At 33.5% G+C, this 14,942-nt stretch overlaps 1 long non-coding RNA gene across 12 annotated transcripts in view; it reads right to left on the bottom strand.

The window, feature by feature from the left end:
* The window catches only part of LOC308497783, a 92,703-nt gene that overhangs the window by 39,563 nt on the left and 38,198 nt on the right, over positions 1 to 14,942 (bottom strand). For 9 of the 12 annotated variants that reach the window (XR_013993374.1, XR_013993375.1, XR_013993376.1 and 6 more), the window contains 8 exons: positions 11,661 to 11,715; positions 10,673 to 10,739; positions 8,528 to 8,569; positions 6,748 to 6,819; positions 5,956 to 6,040; positions 4,814 to 4,879; positions 3,708 to 3,789; positions 430 to 503 (listed from right to left, as the gene is read on the bottom strand). This is a non-coding gene — a long non-coding RNA (uncharacterized lncRNA). Of the gene's footprint in view, positions 1 to 429; positions 504 to 2,369; positions 2,451 to 3,707; positions 3,790 to 4,813; positions 4,880 to 5,955; positions 6,041 to 6,747; positions 6,820 to 8,527; positions 8,570 to 10,672; positions 10,740 to 10,907; positions 11,032 to 11,660; positions 11,716 to 14,942 lie in introns of those variants that run through there. The other 3 variants (XR_013993373.1, XR_013993381.1, XR_013993384.1) reach the window with 2 other exon arrangements.

The raw sequence follows: 14,942 nt of genomic DNA, 5'->3' as shown, positions 1-14,942 counted from the left end.
CTCTTTTTATTGGACCTCAGAGTTTCAGACATGTAATATTCATCATCTATGACTCATACTCCACCAACTGTCATCATTGGTCCATACCACAGCCTCTTTTTCTTCATTCTCATATATATTAATTCATTAATTAATTCTCTAATTTATTAATGTTAATTTTTAAACCCTATGATTCACAAAAACACAATAATGAGAGCAATGAATATTCCACATAAGTTGATAGGATCATTTACCGCATTACGATAGGATTTTTCATTAATTACCATCAATATTTCATATAGGATTAGTAAATATAATGCTTCAGAATATCCCACATTTATCATTTTCCATGGTTGGTGTTTTGGATTATATTTCACACTTTTAACAATGCAGTGAATACCCTTTAAAATCATTTCTTAAACAAATACAAGAACTTTAACCTTTACTCACATTCATCTCTGCGCTTAACACACATAGATCTTGTTACCATGGAAAACACTTAAGTCAGCGTGAGTGTGTCGATTCTGGGTACAAGACAGAGCAGATCATTACAAATTAAAACATTTTCTCAATTAGCCATTGTCTTCCTCATTTCATTTTTCCAGCTATTTAAGTATTAATCTTCCAGAACACATATACATAGAAAAATATAAATATATACTATATTACAAGATTAACATCCTCTACTCAAAACTGACACAGGCTGATAAAATTGAATATTACTTATAGTGTCAGTGTCCATTTGATCCTTAGTAAAAGAGGTATAGTCCTTGGCCTATTGATTTCTTAACATCAGTTTATATTAATAGTATTTCTTGCCTCACCACATACATTCATATAGCTGATAAGGCTTCATTCCCTTTTTAATTTATTTACATATCTGTTTATTTGTTCTATTATTGATCCATTTCTATTAATAATATAGAAATCCATGAGTTTAACATTATAAAAGCAATCTCCTTGCATATTCCTAACACCGACCCATAGGGTCATTTGCAAGAGAGTAAACAAACAGACTAGATTTTGTCTTGTTTGGGACCTCAGACTTCCAGACAGGTAGCATTCATCGTATGACTCATACGCCACCAGTCATCATCACTATCCAGGTGTGGGCCTCTTTTTCTTCATTCTCACCTATGTTGGTTTACACATTAATTCATCAATCTACTACTAATAATTAAACACAGATCTACGAATCACAAAGTTCAAGGCCAAGAGCCTTCAGGATCCCTATCGTTCACTTTAGAATCAATTTCTCATTGATTAAACCTCTTTCATTAATTATCCTCATTATTCCAAACATAGAATAGATGAATAAACATAATGTTTCATACATTTCCTAGTTAATTATTGGACCATGGTAAGCCTTTTGTTCTTCTATTTAATGCTTTTTAAATTATTAAAGGGATATCCTAAACAAGCCACCCAAACTGAGATAAAAACGCTAATTATTACTCCCTGGCCTTCGTGCTCAGACGATTACATGTTGCTCCTGAACTCTACAAAGGCTTAAACTCCTTCAGGTGGTTTTGTTCTAAGAAGAACAAAGCAAAGTACATGACAAGACTGAGACGTTCTCTCCACTTTACATGTAATCAATCGTTTAGTAATATGTGGATGTGAGATAATACTTATTCATTTTCTCTTTAAAAATAAATAATATCATACTTGCTACGGACCCAGACTAAGAACTTCTCTAAGAGGTAAGGCAGTAGAACGATTTATTTTTCTTAATGGCATTCAGTATTTTCAATCCATTTGAATACTTTTAATTGCTCCACCTCCTATATTAAGAGAGCATATACTTCACGCTCTTCATCTCTACTTTTTTGTATCTGTACACTGATTCTTAAATTGATCCATTTATAAGAATCAAAATCCACGAAACTATCTAAGGAGACGGTCCCTTTATCGTCCTAATGTCAGTCTCCAGAATAGTTCACGCAGAGGCAATAGAACATATTTCTCTGTGTGTCGGATCTGAGAGTTCCACACGTAATATCCATCATCCATGACTTACTCCGACACCACCAGCCATCATCACTGGTGCACATTTTGGCCTCTTTTTCTTCAACCTCCTGCACATACATTATTGCATTAATTAACTCCTTAACTCTCTAGTATTAATTTTAAAAATGCTGTGACCCGTGAAAAAACAAAAAATAAGAATCCTGAATATTCTACATCTATCTATAGAATCATTTATCACATTGATATATTAATTATCCTTAATCTATCATAAATGGATTCATAAATATAATGCCTGGTAATAGTCCCATATTTATCATTGGCTATGGTTGGCCTTTTGAATCCTAGTCATATTTTTAATAATACAGTAAATATATATTTTTTAAAACCTGACAAATGAAGACATGAATTTTATTGCTCACATTGATCTTTATGCTCCTAAGACACAGAAGCAACCTCTACAGAGATGGTGCCCACGAAATAATTCCTTAGTCAGCTTCAGTCTGAGGAACATAAAGCAGAGCTGATGATTAAAACAAATTAAATTGAGACCTTATCTGCACTGCTTCTTTCTCTCCACATTTCATTTAAATCGTTTAGGTATTTCTTCATTTTCATAATGCAGATTTTTTTTTCTCTCTCTCTCTCGAAAAAAGGAACAACCTCAAATTTAAAACTGACCTGGAAAATAAAACTGATTCTTACTTATCAGAGTCTATATGATCCTCAGACAAAGAGCTGATACTCGATCCATTTATTTCTTAAGGGGCATCAGTGCCTTCAATTTTTAGTAACTGAATTTAGTAGTTTCAATTTATAGTAATAATTCTTGCCTTGCCATATATATTCACAGCTAGATAACGCTCCACTCTTTTCCTTTACATATTTATGTATATAATAGCCCCCATTATCTGTGAGGATTATGTTTCAAGACCCCCAGTGGATGCCTGAAACCACACATAGTACCAAACCCTATCCATACTATGTTTTTCTTATATTATACCTACACACCTATGACAAAGTTTAATTTATAAATTAGGCACTGTAACTGATTAACAACAATAATTAATTATAAAATACAACAATTATAATAATATACTGTAGAATGTGGTCTCTCTCAAAATGTCTTTTTGCACTATATTCATCCTTCTTGTGATGCTATGAGCTGATACAATGTCTTCATGATGAGATGAAAGGAGGTGAATGACATGGGCATTGTGACGTAGCATTAATCGACCTCAGTGTTGCACATTATTGATTAATCAACATAATGTTTCATGTCCTATTTACCATTGAGCCATAGTTAACTTTTTTATTATGTTTAATACTGTTTAAATAATTCAATGAATACCTTTAAATAAATGACCCAATCTAAGACAACAATTTAATGAACTTTAGTCTTTTCAATAAATGTTCATCTTTTCCTTCATTCTCATCTGCCTAAGTTCATTGATCAATTCACTGATTCATTAATACTAATTTTTAAAACTGTATGATTCATAAAAACCCAAGAATAAGAGCAATAAACATTCTACATCTGCCTATAGGATCATTTGCCACATTGATATATAGCTTTTGTTAATTATCATCAATGTTTCACATATGGATTAATAAAGATAATGCTTCAGACCAATCCTATGTTTATCATTCATGATGGTTGGCATCTTGGATTATATTTCACACTCTTTAACAATAAAGTAAATACTTGGGGGGGGGAACTGTCAAACAAAGACACGATCTTTGTTCAATGTATTACTCACCTTGGTCTCTGCTTACCACACAGAGACAACCATAGAGCACGTCACCACGACTGATGCGTAAGGCAGCTCGAGTGCGTCCATTCTGAGGAGTACAGAACAGAGCAGATAATAAAAAAATTGAGACCATCTCTAAAATGGTCCTATTTTTCTTCATTTCATTTACTCAGTCATAAAGGTCTGTACTATGTTTCATAATTTATACACATATACAGAGGGTGCCAAAAATGTATACACATTTTAAGAAAGGAAAACTGTATTAAAATTGTAATACTCAATATATACCGGTAACAAAAGATGAAGACAAGTCACGTTGACTTCCGCAATGACAAGAGGTGCTCAATGTGGTTCCCGTCAGCATCCGGACACTTCTGATTATGAAAAACTATTGCTTGCGCAACGTTGTATACACTTGTATACAATTTTTGGCACCCCCGGTATAAACATAAATATAAATATAATGGTATGATTCTTTAGACAAAGTGGTAATACAAAAGAGGTGGTCCATTTATTTCTTAACATGCATCAATTTGTTCAGTTTATATAATTTCTTGCCTCGCCACATATATTTATGGTCGATAAGGGTTCATCCTTGTTTTTATTTAGTTATATATTTGTTTATTGGTTCTATCATTGATTCATTCATTTTAATATAGAAATCATGAATCTAAAATTACCAGAAAATCTCCTTGTCTATTCCTAACATCGATCCATAGGATCATTTACAAGAAAAGAAACAGACTAGACTTTGTTTTGTTTTGGACCTCAGACTTCCAGACACATAGCATTCATCGTATACGACTCATACGCCATCAGTCGTCATCACTGGTCCAGGATTGGGCCTCATTTTCTTGATTCTCCCCTGTATTTGCACATTAATTCATCAGTCTGCTTCAGTATCTTTATCATTTTCTTTACAATCCTTACTAATTGAAATTTATTAATCATTCTCATTATTCCAAAAATAGATTTGTCAACATAATGTTTCATATATTTCGAATTTCATCATTGGACCCTGGTTGGTCTTTTCTCTTACACTGAATTTTTTTTTTAAATATTACCCTAAATGAACTACCCAAAGTAAAATGAGAACATTGACTATTACTCACGTTGGGTTCCATGCTCCTGCAGACAAATACAGAGACCACTGACCAAGGGATAAGGCTTAACTCAGCCTGGGTGTGCCCATTCAAAAAAGTAGAAAACAGAGTACACGACAACATGATTAAGATATTTCTCTATTGGTGCTTGCAATATATTTCATTACTCAGTTATTAAGTTACATATAACTGGGGTAATATATATTTTGTTTATTCTTAAGAAAAACAAACAAAGTTGAATTTGACACTAACGCCAAACAAGAATATTGGATATTATTTACATTATCTAGAACATCCTTAGCTAGAGGTAACACCCTTGAACCATTTATTTCTTAACTGATTTAGACTTTCAATATTTATTAATATCATCTCTGGCCTTACTTCATATTTTTCATAAGTGGACAAGGCTTCACCCTCTTCATCTTTATTTATTTATATTTATAAATTGATTGTTTTACTGATTCATTTATTATAATAAAATCAAAATCCATGAACAAGATCCTTGTAAAATCCTAAATCTGTCTATAGAACCGTTTCCAACTGAGGCAATAAACAAGATTTTTTCTTTTTATGCTGGACCTCAAGAGTTCCACACACGTTATTCATCACCCATGACTCATATGCCACCAGTAGTCATATTGGTCCAGGTTTGGCATTTTTCCCCCCACTCTCATCTACCTTTGTATACTAATTAATTCATCGATTTACTTGATAATAATAAAATAAATATCTGTCAAGCACAACAAAGCCTCGAACAAGAGCCTTGACTAGTCCTACATATGTCAACAGAATCATTTGCTACATCATTATATCTCTTTCCTTAATTACCCTCCAAGTTTCAAACAGGGATTCATCAATATCATGTTACATATCAATTCCGTATTTATTAATGGAGCATGGTTGGTTTTCTTTGATTATATTTCACACTTCAAATACAGATGTAAGAGGGGAGGGGAGATAATAGATGAGGGCAAAAGGGGTCAAATATATGGTGATGGAAGGAGAACTGACTGGGTGGTGAACACACAAATTGGTATCTAGATGATGTAATACAGAATTGTATACTTGAAACCTATCTAACTTTACTATCCATTGTCACCCCAGTAAATTTTAAGTAGAAAAAAAATAGAGTGTATACCTATAAAACTCACATTGGTTTCTGTGTGCCAAACGCAGAGCCAACCAGACATCTTGTGACCCTGGAAGAATCCTTAAGTCAGCTCCAGTGCATCCCCTCTGAGAAGTACAAAAGACAGAAGGTGATAAAAAAAAATGGAGACATTTTCTGCACTCATTTCGCTTTCTGCATTTAATTTATTCAGCCACTTAAATATTTATTAACTTTCATCATTTACAGTCCTTCACTTATTTGTATTTACTTATATTTGTTTAATTTTTCACTGATTTATTTATACCAATATAATCAATAGCCATGAACATGAAAACCAAAAACATGACCCTTGTATGTTACTAACATCTGTCGCAATGGTCTTTTCCAACAGAGCAAGCAGACTAGATTTCTCACAGTGTTGGACCTCAGAGTTCCCAACAAGTCGCAGTCATCATCCGTGGCTCGTACGCCACCAGTCGTCATCCTCGGTCCAGGCTCGGCCCTCTTTGTCTTCACTCACTTCTACATTGCTTTACTGATTAACTTGTCAACAAAGCAATAAGATAAATAGCTAAGATCAAAAACACTTGAAAATAAGACCCCGCAGGTATCTCCAACATCTATCTATGGAATCGTTTGCCTCACTGAATATGTGTTTCATTCATCATCTACATTGTCGCAAATAGTGATTATTCAATATGTTTCATGTCAATTCCAAATTTGCCATGAGGCCATGGTTGGCCTTTTTCATTATATGAAATTATTTTTTAATATAGAGTTAATGTCCTAAACAAACTACCCAAATAAAACAAGAACTTTGACTATTACTCACACTGGTCTCCATCCCCGTACATAGAGAGCTCTTGACCATGGAAGATGCTTAACTCAGCTTAGCATGCCCACTCTGAGAAGTACAAAGCAGAGAAGACGAAAAAATAAAACTAAGACATTATCTACAATTATCCTTGCATTTCACTTTTTATTAAGTCAGTAATTTAGGTATTTATTAATTTGTGGTAATATTTATTAATATTTCTCTTAAGAAAATGAACATCAAGCTTGTCACTGAGCCAGAACAGGAACAATGACTATTACTTGTACTTTCTATATAATCATCAGCCAAAGAAGTAACACTTTGAACCATGTCTTTTTATAATCAATAAATATGAATCACAAAAACTTAATAAGATCTTTAAGTAGCCTTATTAGCTATCTATATGGTCATTTGCCACCTTGATTATATCTCTTTTATTAATCATTCTTTAATGAATGATTAATGTTTTACATTAAACATTATTAATGTCACGCAAATATTAATTAATAAACACAATGTTCCAATGTCATATGTTAATATGACATAATGGCAATGTCATATTTATCAATGGGCCATAGTTGGCCTTCTTGGATTCTTTTAACAATACAGGGAATATCCTTTAAAAACTACTCAAAGCAAGACAAAGACTTTGACTGTATTCACATTAGTCTCCACGCTACTAACACATAGAAGCAGCTGGAGAGCTCAGGACCATGGGAGAAAGATGCTTAAATCAGCTGGGAGCATTCATTCTAAAAGTACAAAGCAGAACAAAGGATTAAAATATTGAAACGTTCTCTCCATTTATGCTGCATTTCTCCTTTCATTTTATTAGTCATTTAAGGATGAATTAAATTGTGATTATTTTTTTCTTGAGAAAACAAACTACGCTGAACAAGGCACTGACCAAAAAAGAAGATGGACTCTGGATTTCAGTGGAATTTTTAATATATGTTAATAGTATTTCTGGCCTCGCTATATATTTTCATAATTGGACAATTCATAATTCACCCTCTTTATCTATATATTTGTTTACTGATTCTTTCATTGATCCATATATAATAATAGAATCAAATTCCATGAATACAAAAACTAAAAACAAAATCCTGGAATATGGCTAACGTCTGTCCATAGGACTATTTCCAATAGAAGGTATATACTAGATTTCTTATTGTGTTGGACCTATCATCCTTTACTCATACTCCACCAGTCATCATCACTGGTGCAAGACTGGGTCTCATTATTTTCAATTCTGTCTGCATGCTTTAATTAATCAATTCAACCATTCACTATAATAAAATAAATGCCTAGAGGTCATTAAAACTTGAACCAAGATCCTTGAACACCTGTAATATATCTCTCTATATATACATATATATATATATATATATATATATATACACTTATATATATATATACACTAATATATATATATATCATAATGTTTCATTAATTGGCCATAATGTTTCCTATATAAATTAATATAATACTTCACATTAACCCCATTTTACTATTTGAATGTGACTAAATTATGTCTTTGTAGAGTGAGGTTTAAATCAATTGTGACTCAAAATTAAAATTGAATAATACACTCCACATTAATTAATTGGATAATTAACTGTGAAAATGAATAAAATGATCTTATTTTTTTCTCCTTAATTGACCACAGATTACTGAATTGGCCCACACGTGACTTTCATTCATTTTATTTGTATACGTAACTATTTATTCCCTTTCAATAATAGAATTAATACCTGTGACAAACCATCAAACCAGAAGCAATTCCTTTGTTACTTACACAAGTTTCTGCAGTTCTTAACTGAATCATTGTGCATGCGCTCTGTAGAGTACAAAGCAAATATAAAAATAGATCAAATTAGATACATTGAGATCAGCCTTGATTCGTATTTTTTTAATTGATCCAAGTCAACAACTGATTAAGAATAAACCTTAGTGCTTGTCATATAGTAAAACCTTGGATGGCTTATTGATTGATTCAAGTATTAAATTTAACTGCTATAATGAACACCTTTGAAACCAACACCAGACAAAAGACTAAGAACTATAACTATTACACATATTAGTTTATATGCCCCCTACCCAGCCAGGTAAGAGCTACGTCTTCTCTCTAAATGACTCTTGCTTGGAAAGAATTAGGTTAATCTGAATTCCAGATTTTAGTACATTCTCAGCAATTGTCTGTGTTTATCCCACCTTTATCCATGTATGTGTGTATCTAGTTACACATGGAGCCATCTATCTTCCTTTTTAAAAAACAAAAATCACACCAAGAAGCCAGAAGGAGAAATCCTATCTAAATATATTCACCTTTCCAGAAACATAAGAGCCTAGGCTTATTTTTATCTGGAAAGCAATTGTGTAGAACTGTATTAATCACTCTCCTTGTTTCATAACATATGGTCCTCACTGGTCCAGGCTTTGCCTCCTTTCAAATAATTGATTAAAAGATTAACTTATTCTTTTACACATTATAATAACATCATTACTATTTGTGACTCCACAGAAACAGGACAATATTAATGCCTAACCATATGTTCATTAGGCACAGAAAAAGGATCACATAATGTTTTCTTCTTCTTTTTAAATTAAAAAATAGGGAAAATCATTGAATTAATCATAACTGGTCATGTGACACGTTCTCAACGCAGGTCCATATGTAAGCCCTCTCCCAATTATGATTATTTAATCAATAATCAATTTAAGTAAATGTTTTGCCTTTCCCTTAATAAAACAAAAACCCAACAACCTAACCCAGAAAAATAACATAGACTCTTACATCCATTTGTCTAAATGCTCTTTACCCAAAAGGGTCAGCTTTAATCAATTTATTTTACTGGAACTCAGTGCTTTAGAACTGTATTAACAATGATTTTTATATTATATGTATTACATTACATACTCTCCTATTTGAACCAGGAATAACCCATTTTGTCTTTGTTCATTTCTATATCTCTTAATTTATTCAGTCATCGATTTAGTGAAAAACACAATACTCAGAAACCCAAGAACAAAAAAGCCCTGCATATTTTTAACTCCTAGCATAAGCTCATTTCCCATACAGGTAACAAAGAGGAATCTTTTGGTAATGGACCTCAGAGTTATAGGGTTTAATCAAAATCCTTGATTTCAGACACCCCAGGGTACTCATCATTGATCCAAATTAAGCTATCTTTTCCTGCCTTTATACCTTTGTTTATTGATCCATTCATTGATCCACTACAAAATAAAATGAATATTCGTAATTATTTTTTAAAAGCCAAGAACAAAGTCCTTGAATATGACTAAGATCTGTTTATAGACTTTTCCCCCATAAACTAGGTCTTTTCTCTTTTTGCAGTGGCCCTCAGTGAGGAAGGTATGGATCAATTAACATCCTTGCTTCATATGCAACCTTCCCCAACCACCTTCCATGTCAGTATGTCCTCCTCCCTCAGTTAGGAGCTGTCAAGTAGAACTTTGCATGATAATATGAATGTGCCATAACTGTGCTGCCCTGTATGCTTACCATTAGCCACAGGGAGCTAAGGACTTAAAATATGGCTAGTGCAACTGATGAACTGAATTTAAAATTCATTTAATTTTCAATTATTTTAAATTCAAACAGCCACAGGTGGCTCGGGATAAGCATATTGAACAGTGCAGCCCTAGAATTAATTACTGGATAAATATTTAAATCCAATGCAGTACAAAAATAAGATGGATTATTATGAATCAGCTTTGAAAATAAATAAAATGTTTTCCATCTTATCTTTAACTACAACTGTATAGAATTGGATTAACCATAATCTTTGTTTCATAACACATTCATATCATTGGTCAATGTATGGCTTAATTTAAATAATTCAATGAACACTAATGAAAAATTCACTCCAGTTGACAAGATCTTTAGATTATTATTTACTTTAGTCATCAAGTTTCTTACCCACAAAGGTAACAGCAAAGATCTTCATCTACACATATTGATTAAATCAGCCATGGTCTTCTGCATTCTGTGGAGTCAAAAGACAATATTCAAAGAATGAACCATCCAGATTTCGGCTGATTGAAAGGACATTAGTTGCGTGAAACTAGGTTAATCATGAAGTATATTCAAGACTTTATCATTGAAAAATTCAATCTATACCCATAAAGTGTGTACACGCCCATGATTAAGATACCTAATACTCTCAACTTCTGCTATAAGCTCATTTCCATAGATGAAAAAAGGAGGCCACTTTTTAATAATGGACCTCAGAGTTACAGATGGCTTTAATCAAAATGTTTGATTCAGACACCCTCCAATCTCATCATTGGTCCAGGCTTGGCACTCTCTCTTGATTCACTTATGCCTTCATTTTCCCATGAATCACAAAGTCTGGAGAACAAGATCCTTGATATAATTGTGATCTGTCTGTAGAATGATGTCTCCCAGAGCTTTCGGACTACAGCTCAATGTAAATCTTCCTTCATAGAGTACCACAGCTAAAAATGGTCCATGATTGGGTCACGTTCATTTAATTGGGCCAATTTTAAACATGGCATCATGAATAAGCAAAAACCATAATGGTATCCCACATCTACTATGCAGACAGTATGTTTCACCTTCTAACAGCTTCCTCTAAACAGTAATAGCCCGGTGGATATCTACCAATATGGAAATGCTTAAATCAACTGTGGTGCAGAAGTAATATGGAACACCAAACAGTTGTGTAAATTAATGAAATGCCTTCCATCATTTTAAAAAACTGAATGTCATATGTGCTGAAATAGGTTAATTCTACTCCTTGGCCCAAAACACATCCCATTATTGCTCCATACTTCATGTTCTCGGATTTTATTTTTGTGTATACAGCCTTTTGTTCCATTGAACCAACTCAGTGACCACACATGACCAAACCACAAAAGCCAAGAACAAGAACTGTGTTCCTTACATTGCTGCTTTCACAGACAGAGTCAACAGCCAAGATCTTCATAACTGGACAGTGACTGAATCCAATGGGAAATGTTCATTCAGGAGGAAAGGAGGGTTTTTAAAAGAATAAAAAGTGTAAATTCAGATTTTTAAATAGAATTTAGTTCTACACTACTAGATGAATCATAAACATTGGTTTGTGTCACATTTTCATCATCAATCCAACAATGCTACACTTTTCATCTATTGACTTACTCAATTTTAAGTGTAAAATAATATAATGAAGACCTTTTAATCTACCTTCACACAAGAAGTATAAGTACTATTAATACCTGTCTAAAAAAAAAATACCTGTCTATATACCCCTACCAAATAACAAAAAGGACAATTTTTTAATGGAGAGAACGTGCAAAATGGGATAAATTTCAATTCTTGTTTCATGAAAAAATCTGACCAATAGGCCACACTGTACTTTCATTCATGTATTTATTGATTAACCAATTTATTCATTTATTTTAAAACTCAAAAGATAATTTAATTATTTGCTCTTTTTTTCCTAAAGAAACCACAAAATGGTAAAGCCATTTGCTACCCAAAACTAAACCCTATTACATGCAACTTTTTATCTCAGTACTGTCTGTACTGACGGAAGCTTCTGCAATGAGAAAATGTTTCCCATTAGCACTGTCAAATATGGTAGCCACTGACCACATATGGCTGAAATGTGGCTAGTGCTACTGAGGAACTGAATTTTTGATTAATTTGAAGTTCAATATTAATAATAAGCTGTGTTTAGACAGTAGGGTCTATATGATTCTTAAAGGAGGAGGATGTGGGATCTTTTTTATTTAAGTAGCTTTCAAGCGGGAAAAACAGGAGTGATCATGTTCCTTAATACATCACATATGCTTCTCACTGGCCCACGGTTTATGCAATTTTAAATAGTGGACTGAGAGATGAAATTATTCTTTCACTCACTTATAATAATAGCACCAAAACTGGTGAACCCAGAGGACACTGGACAAGAATGCTAAGTGACACTAAATCTAACCATTGGCGTATTACTCACAGAAATCATCGACAAAATGCATTTACATTTTTCTTTTTAAATAAAAATGAATGAACACGAGATAATTAGTCATTTCCTTTTTTTCTTAATTCTCAAACTGGAGTTCCCTAATCCAGGGGGGAAATATACTGTGATATGCTAGGATATACCCAAAGCCACAGGATAAAGAGATCAGAGATTCTTTTTTTTTCCCTAACTTTAAGTTTTTTGCTGTTTTTTTTTTAATTGGGGAATATTGGGGAACAGTGTGTTTATCCAGGGCCCATCAGCTCCAAGTCATTGTCCTTCAATCTAGTTGTGGAGGGCATAGCTCAGCTCTAAGTCCAGTCGCTGTTTTCAATCTTAATTGCAGGGGAAGCAGCCCACCATCCCATGTGGGAATTGAACCAGCAACCTGTTGTTGAGCACTCACGCTCTAACCAACTGAGCCTTCTGGCCACCAATTAGTCATTTCTATAGTCATGTTTTCCATATTCATGCTTAGATCTTTTCCATGTTTCAATAATTATGTAATCACTTGCATTTTATTTTTATGATTGATTATTTTATTAAAATAATTTATACCATGTGTTTATCATGGTTTGTTATATTATTGACTTTATTATATTAACCATTATTGATTATTATGTAATTATGTAAGTTTTTTGTCCCTATTTAAAATAAGACATACAACCAGAAAGTCACCAACCCAGCAAAACAACACTGATGTTCTCATCTATCTACCGTGTTTCCCCGAAAATAAGACCTAGTTAAACAATCAGCTCTAATGTGTCTTTTGGAGCAAAAATTAATATAAGACATGGTCTTATTTTACTGTAATATAAGACCGGGTCATATAATATAATATAATATAATATAATATAATATAATATAATATAATATAATAAATATATCGGGTTTTATATTAATTTTTGCTCCAAAAGACTCATTAGAGCTGATTGTCTGGCTAGGTCTTATTTTCGGGGAAACATGGCATATGCTCCCAAGGAACAGCAGCCTCCATCTATTTCACTTGAACTCTACATTTCAGAAATGTATTAACAATAATCCTTGGTTCATTAGCTCCTTTCATAATTAGATAAGATGTAGCCCTCCTCCGTATTTATACTTAATCCATGCATTGATTGACTTATAATAATCCATACTCATGAACAGCCAAAGATCAAAAGGACATCCTTGAATCTTTTCTAACTTCCTCTGTAAGCATTTCCTATTGATGCAATGGACCTCAGATTTATAGACTGAGTTTAATAAAAACATTTTATTCAGATGCCCCATGCATACTCATGATTGACCCAGACTTGGTATTCTGTGCCCTCATGTAATATATTGTTCTTGACGTATTTGATGATTCATTAATAATAATACAATCAATGTCCATGAACTAGGAAAAGAATACCAAGATCCTTGAAGATATGAACATGTCCTGAAATTTAACTTCCCACAGAGGTAGAGAACTAGGCCTCTTTGTGCAATGCACCACAGTGTTGCAAATATGTATTCATCTACTTCCTCGCATCATATCAATTCCATATTCCGGATTGGTCCGTGCTTGGGCCTCTTTGATTTTACATGCATATTTTAAAGATAATATAATGAACTACCATTTTATACAAAACTAAGAAACATTTTCCAGGCTGGCCCGGTGGCTCAGGCGGTTGGAGCTCCATGCTCCTAACTCCTAAGGCTGCCGGTTCAATTCCCACATGGGCCAGTGCCAGATGGCTCAGTTGGTTGGAGCGCGGGCTCTCAACCACAAGGTGGCCAGTTTGACTCCCACAAGGGATGGTGGGCAGCGCCCCCTGCAACTAGCAACAGCAACTGGACCTGGAGCTGAGCTGCGCCCTCCACAACTAAGACTGAAAGGACAACAGCTTGACTTGGAAAAAAGGCCTGAAGTACACACTGTTCACCAATAAAGTCCTGTTAGAAGGAGAAGGAGAAGAAGAAAGGAGAAGAAGAAACAAAAATAAATTAAAAAAAAAAAAAAGAAACATTTTCCATTTTCTCATGTTCTCCCCTCAATGGGTTCAGAGTCTATAACAACATCAATGGAGAAGTTTCGATCCACTGTGGTACAAAAATAAAATGGAATATGAAGATATTCTGAAAATGACTGAAATGCCTTTCTTCTTTTTTCACCTAATGAATTCAGTCATGCTGAAATAGGTTAATCATAATTCTGAATTTGTACATATTTTAATCATTGGTCAATGCATGGCCACCTTTGAA

The sequence above is a fragment of the Rhinolophus hipposideros genome (genome assembly GCF_964194185.1).
Source record: "Rhinolophus hipposideros genome assembly, chromosome: 5".
Taxonomy (NCBI): Eukaryota; Metazoa; Chordata; class Mammalia; order Chiroptera; family Rhinolophidae; genus Rhinolophus; species Rhinolophus hipposideros.
The sequence above is the reverse complement of the archived record's forward strand: the minus strand, read 5'-3'. Positions and strand labels throughout refer to the sequence as shown.